This window comes from Equus asinus, chromosome 12, assembly GCF_041296235.1.
Source record: "Equus asinus isolate D_3611 breed Donkey chromosome 12, EquAss-T2T_v2, whole genome shotgun sequence".
NCBI lineage: Eukaryota > Metazoa > Chordata > Mammalia > Perissodactyla > Equidae > Equus > Equus asinus.
Genome location: NC_091801.1, coordinates 49967953 through 49991453, shown reverse-complemented (window position 1 = coordinate 49991453; position 23501 = coordinate 49967953). Strand labels below are relative to the sequence as shown.

Below are 23501 nucleotides of genomic sequence, written 5' to 3'. Positions count from 1 at the left end.
CTCAGAAGTGTGAAGCCTTCCTCCTGTGGGCAATTGTGTCTTCTTCTCCATTTTGGTTTTAGCTCAAGCAACCGGTACCTGCATGAAGCTTCTGTTGATGCTTCAAAACCTGGCCTGAAAAGTTCTAGCAAGGACCCATCCCTCTGTCAAGGTTCTCGCCAAAAGACCCTCAGCTTTTGAATTTTCCCAACATTGAGTATCTTGTAATGCAATGATATGGGACTCTGCTGTCAGAATTCTAGTTTTCTCTATTTTTTTCTCAATTTCCAATAAAGGTTAATTTACATTTATCCCAATTCTTAAGTTGTCCTCTTTCCTTTAATACCATAAAAAATGCGGGCCAAGCTTGCTGGATTATAGTGTCTGCTTTCTTTTGCTTTTGTGTCCAGGTATTTGTATCCACTTTCCTCCCTGCCCCTTAGAGACATGAAGTCAAAGAATTCTGGCAATGTCATTAAATTACTTTAACCTGTCTTGTTCAACTTGGGATCATCATGTGTGTGTTCTGGGCAGGTAGACAGAGAAGGGCACGCAGCATACCTCCCAACCGAGTCAACCTGTCCTGGTTGCCCAGAACCAGTGAATTCTGTTTTAATCTCAGTGGTCACCTTTAGCTGCAAAGGAGACTGGGAAATGTATTTGTGAGTTGGGCATATTGCTGCTACAAAAGAAACCAGGGCTGGGTTTGCTATGGATAGAGAACTAAATGCAGCCATGAGAGAGACAGGGAGCTAAATATCAACTTTATTCCCAGTGATCCTGGATAGGAGGACGAGCTTAAATGATGGACAGGATCAGCTAGAATCAGGCCTCTTATTACTTTTATTGACGAAAACTTCTTTCATGGAAAAGAAACTTACACCTGCTGAGGCCAGAAATAGAGAGAAGGGAGGGTGCCCAGATCTCCACGCATTTTCTCTCACTCAGTCTGAACAGTTCAAGAAGTCACTCCCTTGGAGAGGAGTGAAAGGATGGAGTGAAGGGTAGAAATCACCTTCCAATAGTTTTAAGAGGACAAACGGTTTTGCTTTATGTACCCAGGCAGGGATGCTGGGAGGAGAGAATGATGCTCCTCCTAATAATTGTTATATATGTATGTGTGTCACACACACATGATATCTTATTATGCATTATGACATATTGTGATGGTTGTGTTATATTTGTTTCTTTATATATTTGTCTCAACTCCTGCCATTAGTAACCTTGTAGTGTAGGTCGTAATCTGTTACGGGGGATGAGAAAAGGGAGAACTTACATGTGTTGAAGTGGTGAAGCCCTCACAATGGAGATAGAGACAAAGTGCTCATAGATTTTAAAGAGCAGGTAGAATGGTTTCAGGTAGAGAGGAGAAGGGTGATTCGGGGTGAATAAACAGCCTGGGCTGTAGCCAGTAGACTTCCAGCTGCTTCAGAAGCTTGCTGCAGGATTCCTCATAGGGTGCCCCGCATTCCCACACAGAAACAAACACACACACACACACACACACACACGAGCTGCTGCTACTGCCCTCCCCGAGGGAGTTCACGCGCACCCCATTGGTGTGCAGCAAGCTCTGGCCCCTTTTCTCGGCCGTGTCATCCTTGACTCCTGCTGTCACACTGATCTGGAAACCCTTAACAACCAGCCCCACTCCCTACACCAGGCTCGGCTCAGGACTGTGAGCTGACAGCTAATTGTTGCGGCTGATTGTTTTGCTGACAGTGCTTTGTGGCTATTTTGGTTTTTCTCCAGCATTCCTTAATTAGAAGAAATGACATCATGTGCTGTCCAATCAACCTTTTGTTGGATATTATTATATTTGTAGGAAAATCAGGCCACATTTGGGTTTGTTCCTGCCAAGCTGGTATGAGGTTGGTGGCCTGCGGCACAGTTGGCCTGGCAGGGCAGTGGCCCCCAACAAGCTCTGAGACAGCTTTGCCACTGCTGCGAGGGAAGAGCATTCTCCATTCCCAGTGTGGGCTCAAAGTACCAAGACTCCATCAGGGACCCCTGTTCAGGCACCAGTGTCCCACTAAAATTTTACACCTCACAGTGACCACTGACCTGATAGGTTGCTGGCTTTTCTCTCTGAAATGAGATGTTTTAGGATTCCTTCGATATTGACCCTTCTGGCTAACATGGAGAGACCCTTTTGTTTTTCACTGGGAGAAACATGGATATAATGTGAGGACGGCTCCTGTTCAGTGAAGCTTTAGAGGTGGTTTGCCATGCAGTATAGTAAGTGAGATCTCACTGCATTGCTTTAGTTAAGAGAAAGAATGACCTTAAGTTACAAAATATTCTGAATTATAAAATAAATTTGAAGAGCTTTGCAACTCTAAAGTCCACAGATAGCTTTTATTAGCTGTTTATAAAGTAGCAGTCCCTTCTAAGGCTGCTTTATTGAATGCTTTATTTTGGAATAGCTGTGTTAGTTTGCACATAAACTGTGTGTGAAACTTTTAAACATCAGTTTGTTTGTCCAATGAGTATGGACCCTTCTCTTCTGATTTTTTGCTTTTGGCATTTACTCCTTGCAACAAGGATTTATGGAGCCTGCTGGGTGCCCTCTGTCTTAACAAAGCAGCATAAGACAGGTCCCTGCCCTCAAGGGACATACATTCTAATTGGGAAATCAGTGTTCTCCAGTGGTCCTTTCTTCATGGCTGCCTCAAAGGCATCTACGTGGTTATGTGGTTTTTCTACAGGAGTGTTCAGTGTTGGAGCAGAAAACACAGAATACAGGATTTTCCAGGGTTGGAAAGACAAGAGGACAAAGATATTGAAGGTACTATGGAGAGACCATAAGTGTCTCAGATTGGGCACAGAAGAAAGAGAGGCCAAGGGGTGTGTGTGTGTGTGTGTGGCAGTAGTGGTGGTGGTGGGGTATCATGGTGATGGAGAAAATGGTTAACGGACGTGGTGTACGGGTGGAGGCCAAAGACAGGAGGGAGGACTCTCTGAGGTCAAAAGAGAAATGGAGAGCAGGTAAGAGGCAAGAGAGAGAGGAAAAAATGCTACCTCACAGTTTTCTGCGGGTCTGTGTTGTCTCCTCAACTGAAGGGTAGAAAAGGGCCAGGCATGCCATTTCTTTTGTGTCTCCTTCAGCTCCTGGTCCAGTGTGATGCTCATAGCACGTGCTTCCTAAATATTTCCTGAAGCAATTTAGCTCATTCACGGGCTCTGTGAAGATTGTTTGCTGTCGAGATCAAATTTCTTTCTCATATGTAGAAATGATTGAGGTGCTCATTCGCTCCTGTATATAGTGAGCTCCAATGTGATTCCTGACTCCATCTGACAGTGGTGTGAACACACACACATACACTACGGTGAAGGGGAAGTCTTCGTCATCTGATATTCGTTCATTACTTTCAGGTGAAGGAAAATTATTGTCTCTAGGGAGACAGTCTGGGGCGACCTCAGAGAGTACCACGTGCTGGATGTGATTTTGCCCTACCACGAAAGCCCAAAGTGCTGTTCTTTCCATAGCCGATAGTTCTCTGTTCGCTCTTCATGATTTTTCAGGCTAAGCACATTTGAAGGCCCAAAGGAGCAACCTAAACTGCTTTCTGGTCCTGTTACTGTTCCCCTGCTCAACATTCCGCTTTCTCCCATGTTTGTATTTAGCTGAAGTAATCTTCATGGAAGAATTCCACAAATGAAGTCACAGCAAAAACTAGAGAATAAAATTTTAATTTTGGAATAAAAGCTAAAGCTTTACAATACCATTCCTATATATTCTTGTATATTTTATAATTAACTTGCTGCTCCCAGGGCACCACAGCCAACGTGAGTTCTTTGTGATGGTGGATAGTGTCTGCTATTCACTTGGTTACCCGGGTGCTGGCCAGTGCTAGGACACAGTACAGGCTTACAAATGTCTGTACCCCTGAAGTGAATGTGTCGTACATCCAGTTCAAACATACCAGCAGCTTCTCTCATGCGTATTTTCTTAGGCTGCATTTTAAAGTTCCCTAAGCTATACCCCAGACACAGCAGACTTGACCAGAATCACACGGTTACCATGGCATCCAAAGGGCGCTCTGAGAAGCTCATCGACTTCTCCAGGGAGAAAGATGGTAAACTGCTCTGATAGAACATTTTCTACCTTAGAAGCTAAGAATAGACACTATATTTATCTGAAACAGCAAAACTGACTTTCAAAACTTCTCTCAACATAATCTTTTGTAAGATACTTGCTGAAAACTGCTCACAGGTTTATATGCTCCACCACTAACTTGTAGCAGCTTCTCTTTCATCTCTGATCTGGAAACTTCTTTTTGAATAAAATAGAAATGTGAACAGCTCTGGCTAAGAAGTCCCTTTTAATTTCAGAGAAGAGGTGAAGTAACTAAGCCCGCCTATTTTCTCAGGGAGAATGAAGCAAAAATGGGACTACCAGGAATAAAATGGCAGGCCTGCTTTCTTCACAGGCGACTTCTCCCCTCTGACACAGTTCTTTGATGTTAATCTAATTCTCATTAATTGTTAACTCCAAAGCAACAGAGCTCCGATCTTTGAAAGATTGCTTTTTGTAAAATCTTATTTTCTGAAATTTCTGCTTAGTGGATAGGCCACCGACCCGCTAACATTTTGCTTTAGAGTTGGTAGGCGGGGACTGTTTAAGTTTTTAATTTCTGTTGCTTGACATTTGTATAACACTGCAGCGTTTGAAGCACTTTTACGTTTTACATCCATTGTTATTTGAGCCATGTAACAATGCCTACAAGGCAGACAGACAGATTCTTTTTTTATTCCCATGTTTTTGAATGAGGGGATTGAATATTATGCATCCTTTAAAATCAACTCTTACCAGGAGATAGACCTGGAACTGGGACCTGCTCTTCCTGTTCCTAATTGAGACTCAAGTTGCCCTATCACGATGGGCAAAGCGTAAGAATGGTAAGGGAGAACCTATAGCTTGTTTGGTAATTATCTGCTTAGTCGTCTGGGTCTCTGGTTTGACTTTAAGCTCCCTGAAGGTGGAAATTATTTTATTCATTGTTTGATCCTAGTGCCTAGAATAGTGCCTGGTACATGGTAGGTGCTCAATTAACATTTTTGTTAATAAACGAGGAGTAATAATGCCAACATTTTCACCTCTACCTGTTCCCTTCTTACACATTCCAATGGCATGGAAAATATTGAATATAAGAGTTATGTCTAAAAGAGGCAAAGTATGGGCAGAGTGGGGAAATGCAGGCTGTTAATCCATCAAAGTACTGGGGGAAGAACCCTGAACTGAGCTGTAGAAAAACACAGAAGAAACATCGCTCCTGCCTTCATGGAGCTTAAAGTCAACTTAGAGAAACAGAATACCCAGCATGGCAAAGATGAGGAAAATCACTATCCAATGCAGTTCAGTTGGCCCTGCCCTCTTGGAAACTCAAGGTTGGGGGAAATAAAAAAGACACACACTGCAAAAACTCTTCATCACAGAGGGAGGACACAGAGGAAGAACTCTCCTGTCACTTTCTTTGTTTAGTTCGGTAATTACCTGTACCTTTCCAAGTGTATTTACGCAAGAAATTAAATACAATGGCTGGTGGAGGGGTGAATCATGCTCATTAACTGGAATAGAAGGTGAACTTTGACAAAGCTTCGATTGGCTCTTTTCTTTAAATAGTCTAGTAATTATGCTGTAATTTAGCATCGGTAAACAATTGTTTCTCTCCTTATCTCAACCAAGCTCATGGTTTCCAAGTCCTTTAGGAGCAGTTCTTTTCAAGGCTTAGTCCTCAAACCACCTGCTTAAGTATCCACCCCTGAAATTCTGATTCAGGGGGTCTGGTGCAGGGTCTGGGAACTTGCTTTTTTTTTTTTTTTAAATAGGCATTTTATTTTGGAATAATTTTATATTTACAGAAAAGTTGCAAAGATAGTACAGAAAGTTCCTATATTTCCTTCACTTACTTTCCCCTGATGTTAACTGCTTACATAACCAAAATATATTTGTCAAAATTAATAAATCAATATCAGCGCAATCATACTAAGCTACAGATTTTACTCAAATTTCACCAGTTTTTGCATTGATATCCTTTTTTCTGTTCAATCCAGGATGTCATGTTACATTTAATTGTCATCTCATTTATCTCCTCAAATCTGTAATGGTTTCTTAGTCTTTCCTGGAATCTGCATTTTTAATAAGCTCCCCAGATGGTTCTCAAACACTAGAATTCAAAATGCATTGCTGTTCCAAAGCCAGGACAGGCGCTGGGCACACCTGCCAAGTGCTGAGAAGCAAGCGGATGGGGGACCTCTGCTTACCTGAGCGGTACGTTGAGCTTTTCTTCCCAAGTCATGCTCCCCTCAGTCAGGGACCCAGCAGGAAACAGAAGGCACACTCTGGAGGAGTTGAGAGAGCATTTAGCAAAAGTACTGTTTACAGAGGTGTAGACAAGGTGAAAGGAACAAATAAGGGATATTGAAGCAACCGGGAACTTTTAGTGGTGAAGAGCTTTTACTCCGTTTGGGACAGGGCAGGAGGAGCAGGGGCCACGCGGGTGGGGCAGTGGTCAGGGAGGCACAGTTGGAGAACTGATCACTGCCGGAGCTGCGAGACTCCAGCGTGCGGAGACACAGGGAAAGGCCACCCGGGCCTTGTCTCCTCCACCCTGGGTCTCCTGCTGGTGCTTCCCACTGGTGGAACTCAACAAGAAGCCAGAGGGCAGGGAATAGACGACACAGTTCCTGGGCACAGAGGAGGGAGAGAAGGATGGAGAATGGACCCGGAGAATGGACTTAGAGAGGAGTTGAGGTAAGAATAGCCAGCACTGTGTTAAAGCAAGAAGCAGGAGAGATGGCCTGATTAGTTAGCTGTGCCTGGGTTAAAACGTATGAGCTGCTTATTAATTCACAGCTACTATGTTATTAGAGGCCCTTTTTTAAAAAGGGGATCCAGTAAAAACGTTACATTTAGCCTTGGAAACTGTGTAATTTATCAACTTGTTGCAAATTCAACAAATATCTTTTTAGTGGGTTAATGATATAAAGAGGACTATAGCCTCCAGCTAAATAAATAAAAATCTACACTAAAGAAAAAGAAGTGCTATCTGAGATGTAGTCTTAGAATTGATAATAGATTTTAAGAGTTTGTATACCACCTTGTACAATTTAGATAAAACAGTGCTTTTTTTTCTATTTTGTTACTTGGTCCTAGTTTTTGAAAGAGAATATTGTCACCTTCCTGCAGTGTAGTGAATTAAATTCTGGGCACCAAAGAAAAAGACTCAGAAAGTATTCCTTTTCATTTTGTAATTGCAAAAGAATGAGAATGGAAAAAAGCTCATCTTCTCCAGCATCCGTGTGACTTATGGAGAAGCACAGTCTTTAGAAGGGGGTTTTTGATGGTGGGGGTGAATGTGTGAGATTTTTTTCCCCCTTATTTCAAAAAAGGAATAGAAGTTCAAAAGGAGGAATATTAGCTGTATTTTGCCATTAAATACAATAAGTTTGCCGACGCAGAAAGCTTGGTGGATGTTTGCTTTGCTCATGAATGTTTTTCATAGATATGGGTCTTCTTTTGTGTTTGCTCACCATCCTCAGCCAGGAAACAAGCTCTTCTATATTTATTTTTCAAAGTGGTTGCGTTGGGATCTTGGCAGAAAACGGAATTTACCTCTGAGGGTTTAAATAAAGGAGTTTAATGAAGGGATTATTGCAGACCTGTGGGGCAGGGTTACAGGAACAAGCAAGGGGTGGTCCAGCACCCAGGAACCAGCAGCATCAGGAAGGTATTGCCACCCCCAGGCTGAAGGGACAAGAGGAACAAACAGTGGAGTCCAGTGAGGGCTGTAATCATGGAGAAAGGGCCACTGGACAGAAGCCATAGCTGTGAAGGGACATAGTGTTGTCAGACACTGCAGTGAAATGGGGGAGAGTAGGGAAAAGAGCCCTCCGTCACTGTCCTCCCACACTCCCATCTTTGGCTGGTGCCCCCTGTTAGTCAAGCCCAGCAGGAAGCTGGAGGGCCGGGGAGTACAGATGACACAGGGGTGGGAGAGGTGGAGTGTGGCTGGAGGTGTTGTAGAGGGGGGTGGGGAATAACCAGCAAAATTGTCCACTGCCGTTGAGCCCCCAAAGTGATTACTTGTGACATTAGGTTTGGAGGAAATACAAAGTAGACGGATTAAATTAATGAGCAAATTCATTCCCTATAGAGCCAATTTTATTGTTTTTAAAACTTATTACTCTCCTAGTCTTTTCTGAAATTTTAGTGCATAAAGACCCTGTTTTCTTGAGTTTTCTTAACCTCACCGTGTGGTGAGAAAGGTGTTGACGTTTAGCATAATGTGGAACCTGGATATGGCCTCCACGGCCCTGAAGGAGGGAGACCAGCATAGCTTCTGTTATTGGTGGCTCCAACTGGCATGTTCAGAGTTAAAAACGGCCATCACAACGTGTATGCTCTTATTGTCTTAATGGGTTGCTTCTGTTGGAGCTAAATGTAATTACCAAATAATCACTTCCAGTTGTTCATTGATTATTTGTGCATGAATTATTTAATGAAAATAGACTCAGATGGCAAGTGGTGGAAAGGCTCGTTTCTGGGAAAAACATTCACTCTAGCCCATACCCTTAGTTGCGGATTTTTTGAAAATAAAAGCAAAGTAACAAGACAATCTTAAATACTTCTGGCAACTTCAACCAAACCTGGCCCCAGAATCATTTAAGAACTTTTACCAGGAGGCTCAGAGGAACAGAGCTGAAAATAGACTGGTTGCAGCAATTTCAGCAGAGGGACCTGAACATGTTTTCTTTAGCCACGGGTTTTTAGCGAGCGACAAATCAGCCCAGAAGATTGTATTCTTGGGAAAAGAAATTCACGTTCGATTTTCTTTTTCCTGGTGGACTGTCTTTCTGAAATACTTTAAGTCAAATCTTTAAATATGATGCAGTGGAAGCTTATCAGCCTCCTCTTTGCTGTGATATTTTGGTCCTATTTAATCCCACTTTTCATTTCCAAATTTGGAACAGATTCTTGGGCAACACTACCTTCATCTACAAGGCTCCAGAAAAAAACAAAATAAAATCATGCTCTTTAAAAATACTATTTATTTATTTATGTCAGTTAGTTTGTTTGTACTATTATTAGTCTTGACTGTGTTTCCTCTTTCCTGAGCTTGGAAAACTGTCTGGCCGGGCTTTGTCTTCAGCTACATTGGCTGATCTCTTCATGTCATGAAAATGTTAAGTAAAAAGGTTAAAAAATGGTCATAAGCTATTCATTCTCGTGGTCTATTGGCTTCAGATTTAAGGATCTTTGACTCTTATAGCTTAAATGAGTTTAATTGCAATTTCCAGCAAAGTTAAAGAAAAAAAATTCTTTCAATCATGCCTTATGAAGGGAATGTCATTGCTTTGAGTAGCTGGAATCAATAAGCTGCTGATAATTAGTTACTGTAAGTGGATACAAAGACCTTTTTTGCTCTATTGATCTGACCTGTTTAAGGTGTTAGAACAGGTAGGTTGTGGTTAATGGAATGCCATGCTAGCTTGCTTTAATCTAAGTTAAGAATCCGATCCCCATGCTAATGGGCATTAGCACTGATGTAAAGATGATCTCTGTTCTTGGCAGCTATTCCTGTCTGTATCAGGATCATTTTCCAAATCACTGTGGTGGTAAACACTGATGCATCTTAACTCTGGTGCCTTCTGTGTTCCCTCAAGGTCAGTCAGCCACTGTGGTGGTCTCTTCTAGCTTTGCAGGATAGATTCATTTCCTTTCCCACTGTTACCTCCAAAGGCAAGAACCTTCCTAATGGCCTGGTTAGTAAGATAACCTCCTGCAAGCCTGCCTGCTCAGAGCATTTTCTTGCTCCTAGAAAGTAAGCTTCCTAGACCATCATATTTATCAGGATTTGCGTTTGTTCAGAAACCCTCAGCCAGTTATGACCTGCTGAGTCAAATCCCTGCCAGCCCCACTGAATCAGTTTCTGTGAGCAGCTGCTACGGGCAAGGCCCTCTGCTGGGTGCTGTGGCAACACAGACCACGTCCGCTTGTTGTTAACCTCATGTCCTCCATTAGTGTATCATTTCTTATAGGGCAGGAATTACATTTGATGTGTGTAACTGCACAGCAGCAATGCTGGCTTTTAATCAGCTTTCCTCATTACCTATTTTCAGTTGAGGATGGCTCTTTACAGTATGCAGCTTGGAAAATTACGTGCACAGTCCCCTCGAAGCTGCTTGATGTGGCACCTAATATTTTTGAAACTCTCTATTTAGAATTATCCTCACAACTCATAAGTTACAAAAACAAAAGTGTCTCGTTACTCCATTCTTTTGTTCCATGCACAATTTATCGAATGCCTGCTTCGTACCAGGGGCAGTACCATTGGCATCCCAAGATGTGCTAAAGCCTATCAAACAAAGACTACGAGGGACACACCGTAGTCAAACAAGCTTAGGTTTATTAGCTTGCTGCAGCCAGGGAGAGCACACACTACGGAGAGTTCAACATTTCTCCAGGTGGAAGTTAGGGAAGAATAGCTATGGAGTTTGCAGGACTGGATGGTCTTGGCAGAGATCTGTCAAAATTTATAAATAGGAAGTTGCTGGAAAAATCAGCAGTCAGATCTTTAGGACATGTGACTTTGTGTGGAATTGTTGTTCGGTGGGTTTGTCTATGGTCTTATTTAGAACACCATGGGTCTGAATGAGCTGGCGGTAAATGTCTGAAATTAGTTTGTCTGCATGTTATATGTTTGATACAATTTTTCTATTTTTATGAGTCATAATACGATTTTGCAAGTTATGGTTTTTATTTCAATTTTCAGTTCCCCCTTCACATCCTAGTTGCCAGCAGAACTGGTTTTCCCTTTTCAAGAAGAATAATGAAGAAGTTTTTCTTCTCAAGGAGTTCCTAGCCTAGGCCATTATAATATAATTGTATATGTGTCATAATAGAGATAGAAATAAGGTGTTATGGAGTTCAGAAGAAACAACTCACTTTTTTTTTAAACTACCATTTTGTTGACATCCTACCATATACAAGGCTCTACGTACATTATGTCCTAGGCAAGTTAGATACATTATTTAATCCTCGACAATCCTATGATGGTTAAATAACCCACTCAAGGTCACCCAGCTTGGAGATGAGAGATCTAGGACTTTACTAAACCCATATTTGCTGTGTGCTGTTCCAAGTACGTTCTATAATCTCCAAAACAGACCTTTGAAGTAGCTATCACTCTTTGTCCTATTTCATATCAAGAAAATTGAGACACGGGGATGTGAAGTAATTCATCTAAGGTCACAGAGCTTGTGAGCACATTGTAGAGGGAGGTTTCAGACCCAGGCAGCCTGGCTCCACGGTCCATGCACATTGCTACCTTGCCTGCTGCTTCTCTTGAGCTCTTGTCGTTGGGTCTCATGTCTGTGTTCTTAACCTCTGTGCTGTTATTGTGCCTCACTGGCAGAGGAGAAGCTTCACGGAAGGGTTGAATGTGGGTTGGCTTTGGCAGATAAATAGGTTGTTTCTGGAGGATCAAGGAGAGAAGGCTGTGCCATTCCATTCAGGAGTAGCAGCCTGTGCAGAGCCCTGGGAGCAGGAAAGACTCTGCTTATTCAGGGAATGGTGAGGTTTGAGGAACTCTGAGTGTGTATGATGGGGAGTGGTGGCAACTGATAGAGCTGGATATGCGTCTTGGGACCAGAATGGGACATCACAATTACCCCTTGTGTTTGACCAAAAGAATGCTCCTCTCCTCAATACTGCACTTGAGTCTGAATGACCATTCTGGTCATAATGCATTCTCAAAGGAAAGAGATTTGTCATCACCAAAATACTCATGCTGGAAGAAGTTCCAAAGAAGTTTCAGAAATGTGTTAAGCAAAGGAAGCTTTAAGGAAAAAAATGCTCCTTTTTTTTTTAGGGAAAAAAAAAGGAGGTGTTCTTAAGGTGATTGCTTTGAAGAGCGTAATGTTCATTTGAATGTCTATGTCTTTATAGGTTAAAGAAAAAATATGTCACCACTTTCATTCAATCCAGAGTGCTGAAAAGCAGCTTTTATTTATGGAGTTCTGGGAGCTGGCATGTGTTTAATCTTCACATCAATCCCACACAGATGCTATTTACGGCCCAACTGTATAGATGAGGAAACTAAGACCAAGAGGACTCAAGGGATTTGGGCAAGTCACACAGTGAGTGATGGTAGAGCCAAGTTTTCAACCTGGTTGATTCTAGAGTCTGATTCTAGAGCCCGTTCTGCTATACGGCCTCAAGAAATCCGTGGCCTTTTAGCTTGTGAAAGTGCAGAATGTCCCAAACACAGCAGGCAGTCAAATGCATGGAGGACTAGGAGTCAGGAGAGGGAAGGGCAGTGGTGGGACCAAGAGAAGGGGACTTGTCGTAGCTTCATCCACCCCTCCCCCATATCAGACCTGCCCCTCTTTGCATGTATCATTGGAATTTACTGGTTTAAAATGGTATCCTCACCAGTATTACTCCTTGGACAGCAAAACATAGTCCAGAAGCTAGGACTGAAATTCTGATCCCTCTTGGGCAATGGAGCTCCCCTCAGGTTTGCTGGGACATGAGTTCATCAGCCAATTAGCAGATATCTTTATGTTGACCTTTCTATTACCAACCTGGTGGTTTGCTTATTTAACTAATGACAGGTGCCCTCATTTTTTTTTGCTGTGGGCACAGAAAGATCTTTGTTGGCTCTAGACAAGTGATGATCTTCGTTAATTTTGGGTATGGCACTCCAATTCTTCACAGCATCAAGGAAAGTATGGTGGCAGCAGCTAATGAGTCCTGGACTGTACATTCCGGAAGCGAAGGGGTGATTTGTTACCATTTTTGTTTTCTATAGCGTATGCTTGTGGGTTACTCGTATTAACTAGTTGACAACCTAAGAACGACCTGGTCCCTTCTGCCCTATGTTTATCCCTGCCGGGGGGCAGGGGGCAATGGTAGGTCATGTGACCAATGACAGCCTCAGCTGTAGTTAGGCCACCCGGGTCTGAATCCTGATTCCTTGGCTTATCTTGGGCACGTTACTTAAACTTTCTGCACCTCAGTTTCTTTTTGTAAAATAGGAATGATAAGAGTACCTACCTCATAGGGTTACCCTGAAGATTAAGAAAGGAGACCCTTAAAAATTGCTCGGCATGTTACTCAGTTCATAGTAAGGACTCAATCAATGATGAGAATAGCAAATACTGAGTGAGCACTTGTTCTGTTCCAGGCCTGGGTATGGGCTGTGCACTGCATAGCTCTCAGGGGTGCCATCCACATAGACAACCATGTGAATGTCACCCCCAGAGTTGTGTGATGCTGTGGTCCTGTGCCAGGAACTGCTCTGAGCGCTTTCTGTGGTTTAGCTCTTTATCCTCACAACAACCCATTCCTAGTCTTGTTTACAATTTAGACACAGATGTTAATTACCTTGCTCAAGTTTAGCCAGCTGTTAAGTGGTCAGGCTGGGATGTTGGCCATTCATATTATTATGGTATGGAGCAGCACGGTTGCCCTCTTTACTGTCAGTCACGAATGGAGGGAAGATCTCCTTGATGGTTTGATGTTCTTTAACAACGCATAATGCGTTGGCTGTCCTATGTATTTTATTATTTCTTCGAGGCAGTTTATATTTTCAGCCTTTATAAATAATATGTATAATTTTAGCTGAATAATTGAAATTCATTAATTCACTTGACCTTGGAAAAAAGTTGCACACCTTTCTTTATCATAATTCAATTCTATGTGATTAGGGCTGAGGGAGGGAAGGAGGAAGTGAGGGAGAGACAGAGAGAGAACAAGCCCATTGCACGTTTGAATAATACCAGCAATTCTATCTGCCCTTCCATCAGGACAAGTCACTAGCCCACACTCTGCTCAGATGGCTTCACTTCACTTCTCACATGACTTCCATAGTGTGAGCATCTTGCCACGCAGAGTTTTAACAATGTACTTTTCATACAACATGGCCTGTAAATGAAGCCAGATAGTTCAGCTAGTGCTCAATCAAAGAAACAGGGATTCACTCCAGTGCAGAGCCAGCCGTGCTGGAATTATTGACAAGTGGCATGGCAAGGCCCCAGTGAGACACCTTCCTGAAGGGTTTTCGAGGGAACTGCTTCTTCAAATGCCCTGGATGGTGGAAAGTGAGTAGTCAAGAGGAGCAATAGCAAGGGTTTTAACTGTATTGACTGTGCCTTCTGAAATCGTGCTGGGCCCTCCATGGCTCCTGCTTTGTCCACAGACACCCTATAGAAAGTACCTCCAGATTTGTTCCATTCTCCTTTATTTTCTCCTCCTCTCTACTTACATCCCTCCTTTTTACCTAGCTCCTTTGCGTTTGATGGTTTGCTGAACTCTTTCCTTCCCTGCATACTCGACCCTGTCTTGCCTCTCCATTGGCATCAAAACCTCTGCCCCTCTTGGTCCTCCCTGAGCTTCTTTGGCTCCTACCTGCCTGGGTGGAAAACTTGGGCACGTGAGTCAGTACTATTTATGTCAAGGAGATAACTATTGCAAACGTCTGCATGTTTCAAAACTATTTTTTTCTCCTGGAATTTTATTGAAGAAGCCAAAATAAGAAGATTTCAAGGTTAGGATTTTTGTATTAGTAAGATTATAATGGAGATAGATCAATGTTGACTCCCTTTTTTTCTCAAATTCCCACCTTGTATGATGTTCTAAGGGTCTCAGCCTCATGGGAGCAAGTAGCATTGGTGACTTTTCCATGAGAGGTAATAATTCATAGCAATTGCGACAAGGCTGTGTCAATGTGTGGTTTCTCCAACTTGTCACACTGGGGCTACTCAGGACACCATCAGAATTGGATAGGATAAATCTTTTCTATAAAAATAGCGTGTTGTCTATATGATGCCAGGTGAAAGAGTGTGACTCAGCATGCCCTTGGCCACCCTTAAAAAAAATGAAATGTCTTCCTTTCTACTTAAAACCAGAATAGACTACTTCCTACTACTGTCATTCAAAGACCTAAATTAAAACCAGACTGAGATGGAGAGAGAAGATATTTTCACCTAGGACAGAGAAAATCAAAATGGCAGGAGTAGCAGTTGGTGAGGGCCTGGCCCACAGCGGGCAGTCAGAATGTTAGTTCATCTGCTATTTGCTGAGGGGAGCTGGTTTCACAAATTACTTTTATGGTGTCTGTTATTGAAATGATAGTTGGAGAACGCCATGAGAGTCTGAGAGAATATCCTTAGAAACAAGAACACAGAGTTTGACTCGGGCCTATTTCTTTATTTTTTTCTACATGATTGATGTGAAGTCATTAGGATTCAGTTAAAGGAGAATGTTACCTCCTCTTCCCTGACTTCCTCAAGCCTGGCTTAGTGGTGCCTCCTCAGTCTCCCCACACTTTCTCCCTCGAGGCACTCATCACATTTCATGAGAATTACCTGTTCTGTGCATCTTTAGTAAGCTGAGACTGCGACATAATCTGTACCCAAATGGTGTCTGGCACAGAGTTGGTGCTCACTTGTGGAGTGAATGAGTGAACGAATGAATAATGTGAAGATGTTCTATTTCCTTTTGTCTGCAAGTTCCTTAAATAAAAAACCAGGTCTAAGTCTACCTATTGTGTGGCAGGGAGTCACACAGGCTCTCAACAAAAGCATTATTCCTGGTGCTCTACTTCCGTTCCAGGCGTGCTGGGACTGGTATTTAAAGAAATGCGTTGGGAAAGGTTTTATTAGCCCTCTGAATCCCATTGTTAGAGAATGTGAAATTTAAAAAGCTTCAAAATCAGAAGAATAAGTGCAAAAGCTAGTTCTTATTTCTGTACTAGAACTAAGGAGAATGAGAGGGGGCCAATTCCACATCTCTTTAAACCGGTGTGCAATTGCAGATACTAGTCTAGCTGGATGAGGGTTAATCTCAGAAAGTCCTTTAGTCTGAGGAAAATAAGAGAGTCTCGAAAGCCTGGAGAAGTGGGTTAGCCAGAGAAGCATCTGCAGACGGCTACAGCCCATGATTCAAAGGCAGTGATATTTTCTGTGTCCTTTACACTGGATGTGGACAGTTTCAAGATTAGCGTAGGTATTCTGGGTTTTTATAATTTAATATTATAGCATAAAATTTTTCCCAAGTCTCAACATTATCACTTTAAACAAAGTCATATCACTCTATTAAATCAACATGCTCTATGTTGAGTAGTTGGTTGGTTGTTTTCATTTTTTTAGCATTATAAATAATGTTGCTATGAGCATCTTTTTGTGTACAAAGTGTCTTTTTTTCCCTTTAGGATGATTAGTACCACATCAAGCAGGATAAACATTTTTATGGCTCTGAATACCTATTGCCAAAATGTTTTTTAAAGGGCTGCAGTGAGTACATCTAGAGGATGTTTTAGCTCCTTTTGAAAGCTGTGTGCTCTGCTCACTGATGTTTACCACTTTGTGATAGTCTGTTCTTGTTATAAATCTGAAACCATCGACTCCAAATTGCTCTCTCTCTGTGACTTGTAATGCAACCCGTATAAAAGCCGGGTGCCCATGAGGTTCAGGACAGCATCACATTCAAGGGAACAGTGTCCAATGATCAAAAGCAATTACAAAAAATTAATTCCAGTCTTTATTGTATCTCTCAAAGAACATTACACAGAAGTTCTTAAAACCACCTTTTCTCTTCTTTTTAATTCCATCACATGCTGCAGCTGCTTGAAACCTCTCCTCTCTTCACGTTGCTGTCTCGTTTCTGAATGGCTTCTGTTTCCTTTCCGCTGACACATACTGTCTAGCACATGCATCCAGCCATCTTCTCAAAAGCCCACGCAGCCTACACACAACTCTTTTTGCCACGTAGAACCTCCTCTGAGAATATTCTGAATGTTCTCTGTTGGATTTTCTCACACCTAGACTCAAACTTCACACAACAAGAGAAAACCTTGGAGCTGACCTGACAACCAATAATATACCTTCCTTGGGAGCAGGAGTGGGTAGGAGAAGACCATGCATAGTCCTGGATTAATAATTTTGTCACTGTCATGGATAGTAGTAACAGCTAACGTTTAATTTTTAATTTTTTTTTTGAGGAAGATTAGCCTTGGGCTAACATCTGCTGCCAATCCTCCTCTTTTTTGCTGAGGAAGACTGGCCCTGAGCTAACATCTGTGCCCATCTTCTTCCACTTTATATATGGGACGCCTGCCACAGCATGGCTTGCCAAGAGGCACCATGTCCACACCCGGGGTCTGAACCGGTGAACCCCAGGCCGCCGAAGCGGAAAGTGCGCGCTTGACCACCGCGCCACTGAGCCGGCCCACAGCTAACATTTATAAGTATTTACTACAGGCCAGACACCGTTCTAAGCACCTTACATGTATTGCCACTGATTCCTCATAACAATATTATGTATTCAGTGATATTATCAATTCCGTGTTTTAGATGAAGACACTGAACTAGAAAATGTTCTAAGTAACTTTCTCGATGTCACACAGGAAGTGACAGAGCTAGAATTTGAACTTGGTGGTCTGGCTTTAGAGTATGGGTTCTTAACTACTGTACTATACTCCTTAAATTTCCATTTTAGCATATATATGATATCTAGCTATCTAACTTTTCCTTATTTTATCAAAATATAGAGCAAGAACTTGAAAACAAAGTGGAGTGCTCATTTTTTATGAGTTGTTTCTTTTAATTAAAAATCACGTGGAGACTGTGCTACTGTCTGTGTCAGTCTACTTGTCTGATCTTATTGGTCTAGGACATGGAGATGCCTTTATTACTTCTTGTTATGAGAAAGCCCTCTTTTGACAAGGTCAATGGAAAGATGTAATCCATCTTAGAACCTGGAATATAAGTCTAGTGAAAAAGGATTTGCTAGTATACTGACAGCAAGTGATTTCTGAGCTTCTTAAATAAAAGGGTTGGTAATTTAAGTTGCTTTTCATTGGTTTCTCAAGTAAATGCACACATCCTGCCTATGTTCTCAGTTTGTTTTTAATGCATCAGCTTTCATCTTTTAACTTTTCTTTTGGATATGCTAATTACTTGGTCTGGTTCCTTGTTTTCAGCTCAGCGACAGTGCCCGTCTGATGCAGTGCTCAGATAAGAACTCCCCTCCTTTGGAAAAAATCTTTCAAGTTAGATACATGAACACATCTTTCTCAGAGGGAAAAAAATGGATTTTTTTTGTTTTATTTTACTTGAGAAGAAAACATCTAGCAATTTAGGTCAGTTTTCACAGTAAAAATTGACTTTAAAAACGTTATTCAAATGCTCAGTTTGAAGCACTGCCTGTAGTCTGCTCTTCAGAGTGGAGTGCTTTCTGAGAAAAGGCGGCAGTCCTCCAGTTTTTTGTAGTAGAAAGAATGCTGGAACACAAGTCAGGAGACCTGAGGTCAAGGCCATTTCTGCTGATAACCAGCTGCTTTGGAGCTGATTACTTATCTTCTCTGAGTCTTACTGTCTTCATCTGTAAAATGAAGATTCACACTAAGTAATTCTACACTTTTTTTCGTACATAATAAACACAAGATAAATTTCTGTGCTAGATAATCCTTAAGATCCTGCCCATTCATTCTATGATGGTAGGATTCGAGGGGTCCTGGATAGGTCTAACAGGGCATGCGCAGCCACCTCCCTGTTTAGCATGTCCTCCTCCCCCAACAAATACTTACCCACCCTAAGTGACTGCCTCAGGCTCAAAATTGCCCAATTAAAGATTCATTCCTTAAGATTAGGCACTGGTTAAAACAAAAATATTCCTAGAAGGAGCTTTGTAAGCTATTTGCATATTATTTAGTTCATTTAACTGTCCAATAAGCAGTAATTTAGCACATAAGATATTCGAGACACCGAGTGGGGCTCTGGGTGTGTTTGGAGTGGTGGGGAGGGATGTAAAGATGAACAAGATACGGTCCTACACTTGAAGGACCTCTAATGAGTGGTGGAGAATGAGCAAATCTGCATAAATATCAGATGAGCGCTGTGGATTATGAGTGCCGTAAGAGTTTGAATGGAGAGAGGAATTGCTCTCAGCTCCAGTGGTCAGGGAATTTTTTTTTAAATTGAGATCAGGCTTGAATATGGCTTGGAAAGATGGTTGACTGATAAAAAGACATAGGAAAGGGGCTATGGCTTGGCATGCACTGAAGCTTAGAGATGGCACTTGCCAAGGCAGGTTGGGAAATACAGTTCAATATATAAAGTGAAGCCATGAGACCACAAAAGATAGACAAAGAGAATTAGATTTAATACAGTAAGTGAAAGGGAGTGATCATTTGTTCTCGAATGAGAGAGTGACTCGCTGATGGGCAAATTTCAGGAACTTCGTGTGATGGAGTGTGCCGCATAGTTTTCAGCGAAAACAGCCTCTAAGCCTTCAGAATTTCAGCTCTCACCCCTTGAATGTTATTGAATGGGTGTTTTTGAAATTTGACCTGATGTCCTTCTAGGAAGAAGAATTGATTGCCAACAAAAATAAGCTACTTGGGAAGAAAAAGGAAATATTTGAAGGATCTTAAAGTGAAGGGACAAGTATTGGCATGCTCATTCATGTCTACTTCTCCATTCCCAGCATCATTAACATTCATCCTCTTTCATTTTCCAATTTTTCTAGCCCTTAAAAGTGAGGAAAATGTCAAACTGTAAAAGGTTACAGGTGGTTTTTTAAAGTTATATTTACGTTCTCATGGTTTTAAAAAATATGACGGCTATGGAATCTGCCTCATCTTTCATTTCTCTGTCCTCTCACTGGATGAGTACATTTTTAACAGGTTCCATACTGGAATTATCAGGAAAAGTTTCTGAGTCTAAGGATCTGTACTGGTTGTCTACAGCTGCTTAACAAATCACCCCAAAACCTAAGGGCTTAACATGACAATAATTTATGTGCCTCATGAATCTCTAATCTGAGTTGGACTGGGTGGGAATGTTCCTCTCTGCTCCACACAGCATCGGCTGGGGTGGGTCAACTGGAGGCTGGAGGATCCACTTCGAAGATGGCACATTCGCATGGCTAGCAAGTTGGTTCTAGTTGGTAGCTGGGAACTCAGGTGGGGAGGTTGCCAGAAGACCGGGGTGGGGGACTCTGTTTCTCTTTACATAGGCCTCTCCATGGCTGCTTGGCTTCCATGTAGCATGGTGGCTGAGTTCCAAAAGTGAAATCCTGAGTGATAAAAGAGAGAAAGGGAGAGAGAGTAGACAAGCGAGCTAGGCAGAAGCTGTATTGCCCTTTTGACCTAAATTTACAAGTTACCAACACATTTTATTTGGTAGATATGAATAACTTAAGCCATCCCGTATTCAAGAGGAGAGGAATTTGATTCCACCTCTAAATGGAAGAACTGTCACAGAATTGGCCAACATGTTATAAAACCACCACAACATCCACAGGATTCTCCCCTCTCCTCCCAGTTCATCTTCCCCTGTCTTTATTTGTATCTTTAAATGTTCATAGGAGTGAACCTAGAATGCCAACTAGGACAGGGCCAGACAGGTCATGTAGATGATGAAGCAGGATGTGGGGGACACTGACATCAAGGAGAGAAATTTCCTCACCTGAAGCGGATAGACCCAACCTCCCAAGCTGCCAGTCAGGAACTTCTGGCTGGATGGAGAAGCAGAACTAAACATCACCACTGTCCCACAACTCTTTTTTGTTGTTTTCCAATTAGTCTTGATTATTTTTTAAGGGTAGTATGGCTGAGGACATCATCCCATAGGAGTCAGGAATGGAAACATACTTTTAGAGGATGTCCTTGATCTTTGAAGCTGGTGTTTAAATGACACTTCTCAGTGAGGGCACTTGGACTGACCTTGTTTTGAGATATTTTATGCTCTAATAAAGTAGATAATCTCCCGATAGGCTTTTAGCTGCATAGTTCCATAAAATCCACGTCCCTGACCTGACTCTGTCTGCTGTCACAGGCTACCTGGAAGGCTGGTATCTATTTGAGGTGCTCCAGTCCCCAAAGTGTGTGAGGTGCCTGAGGTCTCAGCAGAGGTGAGAAGCTGAGCTGCAAAGACATGATCTGAGATGATGGTGGAAACTCCCTGGGTAGAACTGTCTTAGAGAGTCACAGAGCCAATCACAAAATACCGTTCTCTGTGATTTGAAAGTCAAGTGCTGGTTTGTCAGCACTCCCTTAACCTTGCTTTTAAGGAAACTTAATCAAGGGAATGTTTCTGTACTCTATTTTCTTTAGATGGCTTCTGCATGGCTGAAGTTACACTTGATAGCTTCTGGCTTGTCTTTAATTTCAAATATGGGGGAGAGAGGATGTTATTTGGAGAGTCCTTTAAGCCCTTTCCACTGATGGAAAGAACATGCTTCAGTGCTTGTTGATCTCCCAGGTTTCTGAGAGTTGTTTTTTGAGTCTTTTAGAAATAGCTAAACAATCTCCCTATTACATTCCTAACTCCTTTCATTTAAGAGCTTCAATGTTTATTAGTCAGCTGTCCTGCAGAACATGTTTTTACTCTTATTCCCTAAGGCTTTAGGCCATTTCTTCTATAAATAATACTGTCAGATGTCATAATGATATATATTGTTATACTGATATTTATTAAAACTACTTATGTCGTGAAACATAAGCTGGATGAAGGCTATGTCTGTATCATTAGTCTGGGAAGTGGGAGTTTGTTCTGTTGGATGCAAAGCATGGAACTGTGGTGTATGGTATTTTAATTAAGCAGAGATTTTTTTTTTTCTTTTTGCATTAAAACTTTAGAAAGGTTAAAGAATTAGAAACAGAGGAGAATTGTCCAAGGAATAAGGAATGAGTCCTGTTTATAAATAATGTATATCTAGTTGATTTCTTTCCTCTCACCTGGTTGCTTAGGTGCTCGTGGTTTGTAGAAACCTTAGGTGGAGGCATTTCTGGAGAATGCTAGATTAAAATGATGTTGCAGACTCCAGGTAGGAAATAGAGGGCACACTCAAACAGGCAGTTCAGAAGAGTTTAAGGAAAGACCTGTTTACAAAGAATAGGCATGGTTAAGGGAAACCAACAAAGGACAATGAAAGCACCCTGACGGCCATTACCACCTCTGGACCTAAAGGGACAAGGCGGGGCACCAAACGTGGATGTGGGAGAGGCCACTGGATGGGGTTGTGCTTTTGGCAGAGGAAAACATCCATCCTCCAGGAAGAAGACTGGAATAGTAAACGCTCCAGTCTCTCTTCTCCTTCCTTCTGATCACCTGCTGAGGACTTCTATTAGCAGATGCCAACCAAAACCTAGAGAGGAGGCAAGAAGCCCATTGCCTCATTCTGTAAAATTTAGCCTTCTGGGGAATAGAGCAGGGTTGAGAAGCCTAGAGAGTGGGTTTGAAGGGGCAGTGGAAAACAGCCATCAGAACAGATAAACACAACCGTTTGGTTTGTTGTTTTTTTTCACGAAGACAAGCTCATCGAGTGGGCCTGGTTGCGTGATGAATTTAATACGTTTCCCTCTTAAGGTCAAGGGTGAAAATTCAGATTGCATAAAATTCCCCCCCAAATTTCATTAACTTGGAGACAAATGGAATTTGAGACTTCCTATTTCTGGTTTTCTGTAGGCCATGGTGTGGAGATAGAATTCTGAGGTTAGATAGCAGAGGAGGGGTAAGGTGTTGGCAATTAACCTTTCCTCAGAAAAGGAGATCCTGGTTCTGGGCCAGGAAATAAGCGCTTGGCAGAGCCCCTGAGACGGGAATGAGGAGGACACATGCCCATCAGTTAGGTTGCAAACCCCTCACTGCCTGATGGCAGAGGGACGGGACCGCAGAGGTAGGTGAATTAGGTGAACTTCTGCAATAAATGTGCTCAAAGGGGAGCACGAGCTCCGAGACTGTTCAGTCTGTATCTCAGAAGTGTTTTTTTTCTGGTAGAATCTGTCCATTTGCAGTTTAGGACTGTTCACATCACGGTTTATTTCTCCTTTGTAAATGGAATTGTCCAACTCTGCATACCCAGTGGGGGCATGTAAGCTGCCTTTCAATGAGGAAGCAGCCCAAGATAGAAGGAAAGAGTGCGTGTCTATCAAGGCCTTTACAGTTTCCACCGTATGCTAATCTATGTGATGTCATGGAAAATACTTTACATGGTGTACGGAATTTTTTATGTATAAGAAATCACAGGGATTTTCAAGGCTATAACTTTTATAAGAAGCCTAGCTACAGACAGAGCGGCTTTCAACATATAAAGTGGATCTGTGGTGTTTGCCATTCAATCTGCCTCAATCTCAAAGTATCAGAAGGACTTGGTATATGGTAAACTCATGGTACCTGTTCAAAAGCTGTATCTCAGGGCAATTCCCGCTTCTTAGGCTTTGGATAAAGCTGGGTCCTTCTCCAAAAAATAAGGATGTGAACTGCTTTTTGATACTGGGAATACGGATATATTGAAGGCTGTGTATAGAAAAAGAAATGTTCACATAAATAGGTTGTGTCCCGAAGGAGCCATGTTCAGCAAGTGTAGCCAGGTAAAGACCCAAAGAGGCTGAAAATTTCCTTATGGTCATTCACTTTGGAAGTCACTTTAATGTGTTATTGGCCTTAAATTCAAATATTCACACAAGCAATCTCTGTGTAGGAGAATAAATCAATGGTGTTAATTGTAC

General features: G+C 42.1%; 1 protein-coding gene across 10 annotated transcripts in view; it reads left to right on the top strand.

The window, feature by feature from the left end:
- NCALD (neurocalcin delta) overlaps positions 1–23501 on the top strand; it is a 446704-nt gene that overhangs the window by 182088 nt on the left and 241115 nt on the right. Inside the window, exon 1 of one of the 10 annotated variants that reach the window (XM_070481418.1) lies at positions 2693–2767. The exons of the other annotated variants lie outside the window; for them this stretch is intronic. The gene's annotated coding sequence lies outside the window, so the exon portion shown is untranslated. Of the gene's footprint in view, positions 1–2692; positions 2768–23501 lie in introns of those variants that run through there. 10 annotated transcript variants of the gene reach the window in all.